The following is a 10757-nucleotide window of genomic DNA, read 5'->3' as shown; positions in this document are numbered from 1 at the left end:
GATGACAACCAAGGTTCTTCTTCAGAATGACTTGAAATGTGATCTTTGACAGAAGGCAAATGATGTTTAAGGCGTTTTTGTTTGAAGAATTGCATGGACAGCATATTTGACCAAATCTGTGCATTCAATGTGATCTTCATGAAGGCAAATGATGTTTAAGGTGTTCTTGTTGAAGGAATTGTTTGAACCGCATATTTGACCAATCTGTGCATTTAATCTCACAACCAGTATTTTAAGCACAGAAAAATCATGAGGGCTGCATCAAGGTGGAATTCATGATGTGACATAAGTTGCTTCTTCAGAATGACGTGAAATGTGATCTTCATGAAGGCAATGATGTTTAAGGTGTTCTGTTTCAAGGAATTGAAAGGACAGCATATTTAACCAAACTGTGCATTTAAGCTCAGGACTGGCATTTGAAGCGCAGAAAACATCACAATGCTGTATTTACGTGGATTTCATGATGACAAACAAGTTTCTTCTTTCAGAATGACTTGAAATGTGAGCTTCATGAAGGCAAATGATGTTTAAGGCGTTCTTGTTTGAAAGAATTGCATGGACAGCATATTTGACCAATCTGTGCATTCAATGTGATCTTCATGAAAGCAAATGATGTTTAAGGTGTTCTTGTTGGAAGAAATTGCTTGGACCGCATATTTGACCAATCTTTGCATTTAATCTCACGATCAGTATTTTAAGAACAGAAAAATCATGAGGGATGCATCAAGGTGGAATTCATGATGTGACATAAGTTGCTTCTTCAGAATGACTTAAAATGTGATCTTCATGAAGGCAAATGATGTTCAAGGTGTTCTGTTTCAAGGAATTGAATGGACAGCATATTTGACCGAACTGTGCAGTTAATCTCACGACCAGTATTTTAAGCACAGAAAAATCATGAAGGCTGCTTTAACGTGGAATTCATGATGTGACATAAGTTGCTTCTTCAGAATGACTTAAAATGTGATCTTAATGAAGGCAAATGATGTTTAAGGTGTTTCTGTTTCAAGGAATTGAATGGACAGCATATTTGACCAAACTGTGCATTTAAGCTCAGGATCGGCATTTGAAGCGCAGAAACATCACAATGCTGTATTTACGAGGATTTCATGATGACAAACAAGTTTCTTCTTCAGAATGACTTGAAATGTGAGCTTCATGAAGGCAAATGATGTTTAAGGCGTTCTTGTTTGAAAGAATTGCATGGACAGCATATTTGACCAAATCTGTGCATTCAATGTGATCTTCATGAAGGCAAATGATGTTTAAGGTGTTCTGTTACAAGGAATTGAATGGAGAGCATATTTGACCAAACTGTGCATTTAAGCTCAGGACTGGCATTTGAAGCGCAGAAACATCACAATGCTGTATTTACGTGGATTTCATGATGACAAACAAGTTTCTTCTTCAGAATGACTTGAAATGTGATCTTCATGAAGGCAAATGATGTTTAAGGTGTTCTGTTTCAAGGAATGGAATGGACAGCATATTTGACCAAAATGTGCATTTAAGCTCAGGACTGGGATTTGAAGCGCAGAAACATCACAATGATGTATTTACGTGGATTTCATGATGACAACCAAGGTTCTTCTTCAGAATGACTTGAAATGTGATCTCATGAAGGCAAATGATGTTTAAGGCGTTTTTGTTTGAAAGAATTGCATGGACAGCATATTTGACCAAATCTGTGCATTCAATGTGATCTTCATGAAGGCAAATGATGTTTAAGGTGTTCTTGTTTGAAGGAATTGTTTTGAACCGCATATTTGACCAATCTGTGCATTTAATCTCACAACCAGTATTTTAAGCACAGAAAAATCATGAGGGCTGCATCAAGGTGGAATTCATGATGTGACATAAGTTGCTTCTTCAGAATGACGTGAAATGTGATCTTCATGAAGGCAAATGATGTTTAAGGTGTTCTGTTTCAAGGAATTGAAAGGACAGCATATTTAACCAAACTGTGCATTTAAGCTCAGGACTGGCATTTGAAGCGCAGAAACATCACAATGCTGTATTTACGTGGATTTCATGATGACAAACAAGTTTCTTCTTCAGAATGACTTGAAATGTGAGCTTCATGAAGGCAAATGATGTTTAAGGCGTTCTTGTTTGAAAGAATTGCATGGACAGCATATTTGACCAAATCTGTGCATTCAATGTGATCTTCATGAAGGCAAATGATGTTTAAGGTGTTCTGTTTCAAGGAATTGAATGGAGAGCATATTTGACCAAACTGTGCATTTAAGCTCAGGACTGGCATTTGAAGCACAGAAACATCACAATGCTGTATTTACGTGGATTTCATGATGACAAACAAGTTTCTTCTTCAGAATGACTTGAAATGTGAGCTTCATGAAGGCAAATGATGTTTAAGGTGTTCTGTTTCTAGGAATTGAATGGACAGCATATTTGACCAAAATCTGTGCATTCAATGTGATCTTCATGAAGGCAAATGATGTTTAAGGTGTTCATGTTTGAAGAAATTGAATGGACAGCATATTTGACCAATCTGTGCATTTAATCTCACAACCAGTATTTTAAGCACAGAAAAATGATGAAGGCTGCATCAAGGTGGAATTCATGATGTGACATAAGTTGCTTCTTCAGAATGATGTGAAATGTGATCTTCATGAAGGCAAATGATGTTTAAGGTGTTCTGTTTCAAGGAATTGAAAGGACAGCATATTTGACCAAAATGTGCATTTAAGCTCAGGACTGGTATTTGAAGCGCAGAAACATCACAATGCTGTATTTACGTGGATTTCATGATGACCAACAAGATTCTTCTTCAGAATGACTTGAAATGTGATCTTCATGAAGGCAAATGATGTTTAAGGTGTTCTATTTCAAGGAATTGAATGGAGAGCATATTTGACCAAAATGTACATTTAAGCTCAGGACTGGCATTTGAAGCGCAGAAACATCACAATGCTGTATTTACGTGGATTTCATGATGACAAAGAAGTTTCTTCTTCAGAATGACTTGAAATGTGAGCTTCATGAAGGCAAATGATGTTTAAGGCGTTCTTGTTTGAAAGAATTGCATGGACAGCATATTTGACCAAATCTGTGCATTCAATGTGATCTTCATGAAGGCAAATGATGTTTAAGGTGTTCTTGTTTGAAGGAATTGCTTGGACCGCATATTTGACCAATCTGTGCATTTAATCTCATGACCAGTATTTTAAGCACAGAAAAATCATGAGGGCTGCATCAAGGTGGAATTCATGATGTGACATAAGTTGCTTCTTCAAAATGACGTGAAATGTGATGTTCATGAAGGCAAATGATGTTTAAGGTGTTCTGTTTCAAGGAATTGAATGGACAGCATATTTGACCAAACTGTGCATTTAAGCTCAGGACTGGCATTTGAAGCGCAGAAACATCACAATGCTGTATTTACGTGGATTTCATAATGACAACCAAGGTTCTTCTTCAGAATGACTTGAAATGTGATCTTCATGAAGGCAAATGATGTTTAAGGCGTTCTTGTTTCAAAGAATTGCATGGACAGCATATTTGACCAAATCTGTGCATTCAATGTGATCTTCATGAAGGCAAATGATGTTTAAGGTGTTCTGTTTCAAGGAATTGAATGGAGAGCATATTTGACCAAACTGTGCATTTAAGCTCAGGACTGGCATTTGAAGCACAGAAACATCACAATGCTGTTTTTACGTGGATTTCATGATGACAAACAAGTTTCTTCTTCAGAATGACTTGAAATGTGAGCTTCATGAAGGCAAATGATGTTTAAGGTGTTCTGTTTCAAGGAATTGAATGGACAGCATATTTGACCAAAATCTGTGCATTCAATGTGATCTTCATGAAGGCAAATGATGTTTAAGGTGTTCATGTTTGAAGAAATTGAATGGACAGCATATTTGACCAATCTGTGCATTTAATCCCACAACCAGTATTTTAAGCACAGAAAAATGATGAAGGCTGCATCAAGGTGGAATTCATGATGTGACATAAGTTGCTTCTTCAGAATGACGTGAAATGTGATCTTCATGAAGGCAAATGATGTTTAAGGTGTTCTGTTTCAAGGAATTGAAAGGACAGCATATTTGACCAAAATGTGCATTTAAGCTCAGGACTGGTATTTGAAGCGCAGAAACATCACAATGCTGTATTTACGTGGATTTCATGATGACAAACAAGTTTCTTCTTCAGAATGACTTGAAATGTGATCTTCATGAAGGCAAATGATGTTTAAGGTGTTCTTGTTTGAAGGAATTGCTTGGACGGCATATTTGACCAATCTGTGCATTTAATCTCATGACCAGTATTTTAAGCACAGAAAAATCATGAGGGCTGCATCAAGGTGGAATTCATGATGTGACATAAGTTGCTTCTTCAGAATGACGTGAAATGTGATCTTCATGAAGGCAAATGATGTTTAAGGTGTTCTATTTCAAGGAATTGAATGGACAGCATATTTGACCAAACTGTGCATTTAAGCTCAGGACTGGCATTTGAAGCGCAGAAACATCACAATGCTGTATTTACGTGGATTTCATAATGACAACCAAGGTGCTTCTTCAGAATGACTTGAAATGTGATCTTCATGAAGGCAAATGATGTTTAAGGCGTTCTTGTTTCAAAGAATTGCATGGACAGCATATTTGACCAAATCTGTGCATTCAATGTGATCTTCATGAAGGCAAATGATGTTTAAGGTGTTCTTGTTGGAAGGAATTGCTTGGACCGCATATTTGACCAATCTTTGCATTTAATCTCACGACCAGTATTTTAAGCACAGAAAAATAATGAGGGATGCATCAAGGTGGAATTCATGATGTGACATAAGTTGCTTCTTCAGAATGACTTAAAATGTGATCTTCATGAAGGCAAATGATGTTCAAGGTGTTCTGTTTCAAGGAATTGAATGGACAGCATATTTGACCAAACTGTGCTGTTAATCTCACGACCAGTATTTTAAGCATAGAAAAATCATGAAAGCTGCTTTAACGTGGAATTCATGATGTGACATAAGTTGCTTCTTCAGAATGACTTAAAATGTGATCTTAATGAAGGCAAATGATGTTTAAGGTGTTCTGTTTCAAGGAATTGAATGGAGAGCATATTTGACCAAACTGTGCATTTAAGCTCAGGACTGGCATTTGAAGCGCAGAAACATCACAATGCTGTATTTACGTGGATTTCATGATGACAAACAAGTTTCTTCTTCAGAATGACTTGAAATGTGATCTTCATGAAGGCAAATGATGTTTAAGGTGTTCTGTTTCAAGGAATGGAATGGACAGCATATTTGACCAAAATGTGCATTTAAGCTCAGGACTGGTATTTGAAGCGCAGAAACATCACAATGCTGTATTTACGTGGATTTCATGATGACAAACAAGTTTCTTCTTCAGAATGACTTGAAATGTGATCTTCATGAAGGCAAATGATGTTTAAGGTGTTCTCTTTCAAGGAATTGAATGGAGAGCATATTTGACCAAAATGTGCATTTAAGCTCAGGACTGGCATTTGAAGCACAGAAACATCACAATGCTGTATTTACGTGGATTTCATGATGACAAACAAGTTTCTTCTTCAGAATGACTTGAAATGTGAGCTTCATGAAGGCAAATGATGTTTAAGGCGTTCTTGTTTGAAAGAATTGCATGGACAGCATATTTGACCAAATCTGTGCATTCAATGTGATCTTCATGAAGGCAAATGATGTTTAAGGTGTTCTTGTTTGAAGGAATTGTTTGAACCGCATATTTGACCAATCTGTGCATTTAATCTCACAACCAGTATTTTAAGCACAGAAAAATCATGAGGGCTGCATCAAGGTGGAATTCATGATGTGACATAAGTTGCTTCTTCAGAATGACGTGAAATGTGATCTTCATGAAGGCAAATGATGTTTAAGGTGTTCTGTTTCAAGGAATTGAAAGGACAGCATATTTAACCAAACTGTGCATTTAAGCTCAGGACTGGCATTTGAAGCGCAGAAACATCACAATGCTGTATTTACGTGGATTTCATGATGACAAACAAGTTTCTTCTTCAGAATGACTTGAAATGTGAGCTTCATGAAGGCAAATGATGTTTAAGGCGTTCTTGTTTGAAAGAATTGCATGGACAGCATATTTGACCAAATCTGTGCATTCAATGTGATCTTCATGAAGGCAAATGATGTTTAAGGTGTTCTGTTTCAAGGAATTGAATGGAGAGCATATTTGACCAAACTGTGCATTTAAGCTCAGGACTGGCATTTGAAGCACAGAAACATCACAATGCTGTATTTACGTGGATTTCATGATGACAAACAAGTTTCTTCTTCAGAATGACTTGAAATGTGAGCTTCATGAAGGCAAATGATGTTTAAGGTGTTCTGTTTCTAGGAATTGAATGGACAGCATATTTGACCAAAATCTGTGCATTCAATGTGATCTTCATGAAGGCAAATGATGTTTAAGGTGTTCATGTTTGAAGAAATTGAATGGACAGCATATTTGACCAATCTGTGCATTTAATCTCACAACCAGTATTTTAAGCACAGAAAAATGATGAAGGCTGCATCAAGGTGGAATTCATGATGTGACATAAGTTGCTTCTTCAGAATGATGTGAAATGTGATCTTCATGAAGGCAAATGATGTTTAAGGTGTTCTGTTTCAAGGAATTGAAAGGACAGCATATTTGACCAAAATGTGCATTTAAGCTCAGGACTGGTATTTGAAGCGCAGAAACATCACAATGCTGTATTTACGTGGATTTCATGATGACCAACAAGATTCTTCTTCAGAATGACTTGAAATGTGATCTTCATGAAGGCAAATGATGTTTAAGGTGTTCTATTTCAAGGAATTGAATGGAGAGCATATTTGACCAAAATGTACATTTAAGCTCAGGACTGGCATTTGAAGCGCAGAAACATCACAATGCTGTATTTACGTGGATTTCATGATGACAAAGAAGTTTCTTCTTCAGAATGACTTGAAATGTGAGCTTCATGAAGGCAAATGATGTTTAAGGCGTTCTTGTTTGAAAGAATTGCATGGACAGCATATTTGACCAAATCTGTGCATTCAATGTGATCTTCATGAAGGCAAATGATGTTTAAGGTGTTCTTGTTTGAAGGAATTGCTTGGACCGCATATTTGACCAATCTGTGCATTTAATCTCATGACCAGTATTTTAAGCACAGAAAAATCATGAGGGCTGCATCAAGGTGGAATTCATGATGTGACATAAGTTGCTTCTTCAAAATGACGTGAAATGTGATGTTCATGAAGGCAAATGATGTTTAAGGTGTTCTGTTTCAAGGAATTGAATGGACAGCATATTTGACCAAACTGTGCATTTAAGCTCAGGACTGGCATTTGAAGCGCAGAAACATCACAATGCTGTATTTACGTGGATTTCATAATGACAACCAAGGTTCTTCTTCAGAATGACTTGAAATGTGATCTTCATGAAGGCAAATGATGTTTAAGGCGTTCTTGTTTCAAAGAATTGCATGGACAGCATATTTGACCAAATCTGTGCATTCAATGTGATCTTCATGAAGGCAAATGATGTTTAAGGTGTTCTGTTTCAAGGAATTGAATGGAGAGCATATTTGACCAAACTGTGCATTTAAGCTCAGGACTGGCATTTGAAGCACAGAAACATCACAATGCTGTTTTTACGTGGATTTCATGATGACAAACAAGTTTCTTCTTCAGAATGACTTGAAATGTGAGCTTCATGAAGGCAAATGATGTTTAAGGTGTTCTGTTTCAAGGAATTGAATGGACAGCATATTTGACCAAAATCTGTGCATTCAATGTGATCTTCATGAAGGCAAATGATGTTTAAGGTGTTCATGTTTGAAGAAATTGAATGGACAGCATATTTGACCAATCTGTGCATTTAATCCCACAACCAGTATTTTAAGCACAGAAAAATGATGAAGGCTGCATCAAGGTGGAATTCATGATGTGACATAAGTTGCTTCTTCAGAATGACGTGAAATGTGATCTTCATGAAGGCAAATGATGTTTAAGGTGTTCTTGTTTGAAGGAATTGCTTGGACGGCATATTTGACCAATCTGTGCATTTAATCTCATGACCAGTATTTTAAGCACAGAAAAATCATGAGGGCTGCATCAAGGTGGAATTCATGATGTGACATAAGTTGCTTCTTCAGAATGACGTGAAATGTGATCTTCATGAAGGCAAATGATGTTTAAGGTGTTCTATTTCAAGGAATTGAATGGACAGCATATTTGACCAAACTGTGCATTTAAGCTCAGGACTGGCATTTGAAGCGCAGAAACATCACAATGCTGTATTTACGTGGATTTCATAATGACAACCAAGGTGCTTCTTCAGAATGACTTGAAATGTGATCTTCATGAAGGCAAATGATGTTTAAGGCGTTCTTGTTTCAAAGAATTGCATGGACAGCATATTTGACCAAATCTGTGCATTCAATGTGATCTTCATGAAGGCAAATGATGTTTAAGGTGTTCTTGTTGGAAGGAATTGCTTGGACCGCATATTTGACCAATCTTTGCATTTAATCTCACGACCAGTATTTTAAGCACAGAAAAATAATGAGGGATGCATCAAGGTGGAATTCATGATGTGACATAAGTTGCTTCTTCAGAATGACTTAAAATGTGATCTTCATGAAGGCAAATGATGTTCAAGGTGTTCTGTTTCAAGGAATTGAATGGACAGCATATTTGACCAAACTGTGCTGTTAATCTCACGACCAGTATTTTAAGCATAGAAAAATCATGAAGGCTGCTTTAACGTGGAATTCATGATGTGACATAAGTTGCTTCTTCAGAATGACTTAAAATGTGATCTTAATGAAGGCAAATGATGTTTAAGGTGTTCTGTTTCAAGGAATTGAATGGAGAGCATATTTGACCAAACTGTGCATTTAAGCTCAGGACTGGCATTTGAAGCGCAGAAACATCACAATGCTGTATTTACGTGGATTTCATGATGACAAACAAGTTTCTTCTTCAGAATGACTTGAAATGTGATCTTCATGAAGGCAAATGATGTTTAAGGTGTTCTGTTTCAAGGAATGGAATGGACAGCATATTTGACCAAAATGTGCATTTAAGCTCAGGACTGGTATTTGAAGCGCAGAAACATCACAATGCTGTATTTACGTGGATTTCATGATGACAAACAAGTTTCTTCTTCAGAATGACTTGAAATGTGATCTTCATGAAGGCAAATGATGTTTAAGGTGTTCTCTTTCAAGGAATTGAATGGAGAGCATATTTGACCAAAATGTGCATTTAAGCTCAGGACTGGCATTTGAAGCACAGAAACATCACAATGCTGTATTTACGTGGATTTCATGATGACAAACAAGTTTCTTCTTCAGAATGACTTGAAATGTGAGCTTCATGAAGGCAAATGATGTTTAAGGCGTTCTTGTTTGAAAGAATTGCATGGACAGCATATTTGACCAAAATCTGTGCATTCAATGTGATCTTCATGAAGGCAAATGATGTTTAAGGTGTTCTTGTTTGAAGGAATTGCTTGGACCGCATATTTGACCAATCTGTGCATTTAATCTCACAACCAGTTTTTTAAGCACAGAAAAATCATGAGGGCTGCATCAAGGTGGAATTCATGATTTGACATAAGTTGCTTCTTCAGAAAGACGTGAAATGTGATCTTCATGAAGGCAAATGATGTTTAAGGTGTTCTGTTTCAAGGAATTGAAAGGACAGCATATTTGACCAAACTGTGCATTTAAGCTCAGGACTGGCATTTGAAGCGCAGAAACATCACAATGCTGTATTTACGTGGATTTCATGATGACAAACAAGTTTCTTCTTCAGAATGACTTGAAATGTGATCTTCATGAAGGCAAATGATGTTTAAGGTGTTCTGTTTCAAGTAATGGAGTGGACAGCATATTTGACCAAAATGTGCATTTAAGCTCAGGACTGGTATTTGAAGCGCAGAAACATCACAATGCTGTATTTACGTGGATTTCATGATGACAACCAAGGTTCTTCTTCAGAATGACTTGAAATGTGATCTTCATGAAGGCAAATGATGTTTAAGTCGTTCTTGTTTGAAAGAATTGCATGGACAGCATATTTGACCAATCTGTGCATTTAATCTCACAACCAGTATTTTAAGCACAGAAAAATGATGAAGGTTGCATCAAGGTGGAATTCAATGATGTGACATAAGTTGCTTCTTCAGAATGACTTAAAATGTGATCTTCATGAAGGCAAATGATGTTTAAGGTGTTCTGTTTCAAGGAATTGAAAGGACAGCATATTTAACCAAACTGTGCATTTAAGCTCAGGACTGGCATTTGAAGCGCAGAAACATCACAATGCTGTATTTACGTGGATTTCATGATGACAAACAAGTTTCTTCTTCAGAATGACTTGAAATGTGATCTTCATGAAGGCAAATGATGTTTAAGGTGTTCTATTTCAAGGAATTGAATGGAGAGCATATTTGACCAAAATGTGCATTTAAGCTCAGGACTGGCATTTGAAGCGCAGAAACATCACAATGCTGTATTTACGTGGATTTCATGATGACAAACAAGTTTCTTCTTCAGAATGACTTGAAATGTGAGCTTCATGAAGGCAAATGATGTTTAAGGCGTTCTTGTTTGAAAGAATTGCATGGACAGCATATTTGACCAAATCTGTGCATTCAGTGTGATCTTCATGAAGGCAAATGATGTTTAAGGTGTTCTTGTTTGAAGGAATTGTTTGAACCGCATATTTGACCAATCTGTGCATTTAATCT

This window comes from Acanthochromis polyacanthus, chromosome 21 (assembly GCF_021347895.1).
Source record: "Acanthochromis polyacanthus isolate Apoly-LR-REF ecotype Palm Island chromosome 21, KAUST_Apoly_ChrSc, whole genome shotgun sequence".
Lineage (NCBI taxonomy): Eukaryota > Metazoa > Chordata > Actinopteri > Pomacentridae > Acanthochromis > Acanthochromis polyacanthus.
Note: the sequence above shows the minus strand (reverse complement) of the source record.